At 40.1% G+C, this 5155-nt stretch overlaps 1 pseudogene; it reads right to left on the bottom strand.

Moving 5' to 3' along the window:
• The window catches only part of LOC102833771, a 7078-nt pseudogene extending 2210 nt beyond the window's left edge, over positions 1-4868 (bottom strand).
• Between the last annotated feature and the right edge of the window lie 287 nt (positions 4869-5155).

The following is a 5155-nucleotide window of genomic DNA, read 5'->3' as shown; positions in this document are numbered from 1 at the left end:
ATCAGCCAGGTGGCATCATTGATGGACTCAAGTGTGGCAGCGGTAGTGAGGTTGGCCCAGGATCGGACATTGTTTTGTTCTGCTGTACATGGGGTCACTATGAGTCGGTTCCAACTCGATGGCACCTGACAACAACAACAACAACAACAACAACAACAAAGTATAAGTTGGAACCTATTCAATGGCATCTAACAATAACACCAAGAGCGAAATGCACAGCTGACTAATATAATTATTGTCAGTAAGTTATTCACCCGCCTTCCAAGACTAAGACTCAATGGGATTATATGAGCAGATATGCGCTCTGATTAGTGATCACGTTTGTTACCAAGAAGGGGAAGTGAGGGGAAAATAGCTATGAAGCTGCGAGCTAAGCTCTACAATGGTCAATAGACTCCTGTGAACCCGAGTGGAGACCTGGTTGGCCAGCAGTGTGGCAAGTCCTGGGAACTGCTTGGCCCAGAATCAGTGACATAGTCACACAGGACTAGAGTAGAGAATGAAGCATCCAGCTGATAAGAAGAGAGGGCATATGCATAAAAACACCCACACTTGCAGATAATACCCACTTGACCTGGCTTCAATGATTGAATGATTAGAGCTCAACTAGAAGAAGAAAGAAGAGGGAAAAAAGAGTAATCTGATACAATTTGATGAACTTGACCTACAACTATGGATGCAGTAGTTCAAAGAGGGAACAAATCTTTACAGCAAGGATCATTCCCACCCCCTCCACACACAGAGTAGACAGGGTGGGCAGCTTGGACATTAGATACCCAAAATGGGGGGGTGGGGCTACAAAGGCAAGAAGTGACTGGCTTATAAGTTTTCAAGAGGGAGCCTAGATCCAGAGGGCATGGAAGAAGATAGAATCTCCAGAGTAGTATCCAATGTGTCTGGGCGGCGCTGATGATAGGAAATGGGGATGGGTCTCTTGTGGTATAATGAATAATTGTTATCAGGACTGACTATGAGGGTTGGAAATGTAAAGGTAGATATTTTGTAGGAAAAGGAGGGAGTGATTGACTTTGCAGTCCAGGAGCGGAGGTCCCTGGGACCATCAAGGGAGAAGAGCAGCGTGCTCTTCTACCCAGAGGAACAGTGACACCAGAGATGGAGGCCGAGATGATGACGTGGAGAGATGGAGCAGCTGGGGACTTTAGACCCAGAGAAGGAGACTGTGTGCTGAAGACTGGGGGTGGGGGGAGAGCAGGGGGCAGGCTTGCAGGGTATACCCTTTGGTTGGTTGATGATGCATGGAGGGGACTGTAACCATGGCAATGAAACAATATATACGATAGGATGAATGTAAAGCTAATGTTCTCACATGTAAACTATCACATAATTCACAAGAAAACATTAAAAAAAATAAGTTATTCGATTGTAAAAAGTTGAATTAGCAAAAGTAGTGTGGTAGATATATTTACAACAATGACAAAGAAAATTGTAGCTGCTGAGGCTGCTTATATACAACTAAACACCTCATGGGATTTGATTCCTTGCCTTGAAGGTTTAGGGTCTTAGTTTTATGAGTCATCCTAGTTAATTTTCCTAATATTGTGTTTAGTGCTTCTGCTCTGCCTTCCAGTTCACTGCATAGTTCCTGGATCTTAAAAACTTGCAAGCAGTCATCTAAGACACAAAAAATTGTCTGTATTTTCTTGAAGCAACAGAGAACGAAGGAGAGTCAAGAGTAGGAAGAGGATATAGAATGTGTGGCTAATTACCTCCTTTGCCATGAAACCAGGACTGGACAGTGCCTGGCTACCGTTATAGTATGTTGTCTGGCTATATTTTGATCAAAGTTTCTGAAGAGGAATTCTGATTAAAAGGTGGAAAATGCCAAACACAATTTCAGCTTCTTATGGAATTCAAAATGTCTGGAGCCATGGAGGCTGGATGCTCTGAGATAATGTCTAACCTTAAATAAAAACTCTCCCCTGAAATCATGTTTAAGCCAAACAATAATTTAACTTAATTAGTAAAGAACATTAAGCATTGTACTCTTTTAAGATCTATCTATATGAGTCCAAATTAACACTAGCAACTCCAAAGATTAGATAAGAAACCTTTGGGGAAATGAGGTTTTGTTAATCTGGGAAGAACAACTCAGAAAAGCAGGGTGGAAATTACTGTACAACTCAGAGAATGTAATCAGTGTCACTGAAATGTGTATGTAGAAATTTGAATTGGTGTATGTTTTGCTGGATATATTCTCAACAACAAAATCAAATCAAATCAATTATTTTTAAAAGTTGTAGCAATTTATATTGTCACCAGCAATGTATATGTTATATCATATCTTCATTATCATTTAAGCATTTTGGTGTATGTGTGTAAGTTTTTAAAGACATTCTATTTTTAACATACAGGAGCTCTGGTAGCGTAGTGGTTACGAATTGGGCTGCGAACCTCAAGGTCTGCAGTTTGAAACTACCAGCTGTTCCACAGGAGAAAGATGAGGCTTTTTGCTCCCGAAAAGATTTACAGCCTCAGAAACCCTGTACAGGGTCGCTATGAGTTGGAACCAACTCCATGGCACATAACCACCTCCCCCACCAATCACTAGTGAGAAAATAATTTCCTGTCCTCATCTTTGTCTGCTGAGTACAGTTTCTTTATCATGAATGGAATTTCAAGTCTTTTTCCCATTGCTTGATGATTTTTCAGTTTCATTTGTATATGTTCTTTATATAATAAAAATATTAACTTATCCATTTTGGCCAATATTTTCCTCAGCCCATTGTCTGTCTTTTTATTTGTATTTTAGTATCTCAAAATTTTAATTTTCACATAATGAAATATGGCAATCTCCATTATAGTTCTTCTACTGTTTTTACATTAGCAATCAATTCTATTTTCTTCTTGTTTTATATATGCCCTTTAATCTATCTGGAAATGATTATGTGGTATGTAAAGTAGTTATTGAAAAAATATACATATAGTTTTAGTAAAACTAAGGGTGGTGGGCTAAGAGCAACTTGAAAACAAGAAGGATGTTCTATTCACCCTCTGGCTCCTCAACCTTTGCCAGGCTCAAGAATCACTAAACACAGCCTTTGTTTCTGTAGGCTACAAGATACAATCAAGAAAGATGGGTCTCCACTTCTTTCCTCTACTGCTCAGAACAATAATTGCCTGTCTCGGTTAGTGTTATGACATCTCCCTGGAGGCTGCTGTCCCTCTGACATTTGAGACATGAAGGAAAAGCCTACCTTCTCTGTTAGGCTCCCCAGTTTTCAGTCAACAGCACCCCATCCCCCAGTCCCTCTTTGATTTCAATTGCCCTGATTTTAATTGCTTATACAACCTTCCACCCTCCTTACTGGTAATTTTTCATGGAGATACTGCAAAAGATGTTCTCCTTCAGCCCTTATGCTGGGATATTTGGCCTGATTTTGTCTTCAAGGTAAATTTCTTCTCCACTTGAACAGTTCTTCCTCAGTTAAGAAAAACAACAACATTCTTTTCTGTGAATTCTTGGGTAATATGATATCAAAACTGCTAACCAAAAGTTTGGAGATTCAACCCTACCTAGAGGCATCTTAGAAGAAAGGCCTGGGGTCTACTTCTGAAAAATCAGCCACTGAGAACCATACGGAGGGAAAATCCCTTTCTAAGACTGAAATCCAAAGGGAACAAACAAGCAGTCTAGTTTGTTCACTGGTGACCACCTGGGTCTACTTGTGAGTAGAAGTGGGGGAAATGTAGCAAGAAGACATGGGCTGAGTTTGACCACATCCCACTGACAACTGTTGACCTTAGATGAGGGAAAGAAGAAAAAGGGCTGGCTGCTTTGGAGTTTAGGGAGTTGTGTGAACCCCCAAGCCATGGGCACTGACTTAGGCACTGGGGGCTAGAGCTGAGAGTGAAGCAGCCAGGTGTTCTGAAATTCAGGGAGGCATACATGAACTCCCAAATTGTCAGCTCATACTCATTTGATCTAGCTTGTATGGCTAGTTGACCAAAACTTGACCAGGTGAAGATAAAGATGCTTGATACTGTGAGCAAGTATAAATTGCTACCGTTTAACGAACTGGACCTTTGCTTGTGGATGAAGTTGCTCCAAATTCCAACTGGAATGGAAGGATTCTTCATATCAAGGAACAAGCTTGTTTCCTCAGTTCACTGAGATGATAAGGATGGGCAATCTAGATATTGGCTATCAAAAATGGTGGCTATAAAGGCACAAAATGTCTGGCTTACAAGCTTTCATTAGTGTGTTTAGTTTCAGAATGAGGTGAGTCAGAATTCCTATAAAATAGTTTTTCTCTTCACTACATGGATCTGGTGAAATGGGATAGGGGAAAATGCTGATAGGATTTTATGATTCAATTGTGAGCAATTATTAGCAGGCTTAATTGTGATAGTCACAACTGAAATTGTAGAAGATGTGTAACTAAAATGGGGGAGTAGTTAATCTTTCATTTCAGGAAAAGATAATTCCAGGATCATTAAAAAGAAAGAACATTAGAGGAACATAAGATCTTACCTAGAAAAGCAGCAACAGCAAAAATAGTGTCAGAGATGATGGCATGGAGAGATACAGCTGCAGGCTCTAGGCCCATGGACTGAATCTGGATCCTGTCCTTGGTTCTTCATCACTTGACTCCAGTTTGTTGAACTTGAGCCAGCAGGCTGCCATATTGCCTGCTGATCTTAGAAATCATTTAGTCTCTGAAGCCTGTGAACCACAGCTGGTCATCTTACCTTCCCACATGGGATTTGTTTACTTCCACAGTCAGTTGCCTGCCTTCTGCCTTGCCAATCTTGGGTTCATCAGCTCCTTCTGAGTCAGGAGAAGCATCCAGTCTGATATCTGACTCATGAACTTGGAACTTGCCAGACTTTATAACTATGTGAGCCATTTCCTTGAGATAAATTATCTATCTATCTATCTATCTATCTATCTATCTATCTATCTATCTATCTATCTATCAATCTATCTATCATCTATCTATATATCTAACTGTACTTCATTGGTTTTGCTTCTCTAGAGTACGCAGCCTTAGACAACTAGGACACCATTCAAATGTTGTTTTGTTGTTTTTTTTTAGTTAAATGTTTTTATTTTGGATTGAGTGAAAGTTTACAGGGCACATCATCAGCTTCACATTCAACCATTCATATAGCTTGTTTCATTACACTGATTATT

The sequence above is a fragment of the Chrysochloris asiatica genome, unplaced genomic scaffold (genome assembly GCF_000296735.1).
Source record: "Chrysochloris asiatica unplaced genomic scaffold, ChrAsi1.0 scaffold00458, whole genome shotgun sequence".
Taxonomy (NCBI): domain Eukaryota; kingdom Metazoa; phylum Chordata; class Mammalia; order Afrosoricida; family Chrysochloridae; genus Chrysochloris; species Chrysochloris asiatica.
This window is presented reverse-complemented; position numbering and strand designations above follow the sequence as displayed.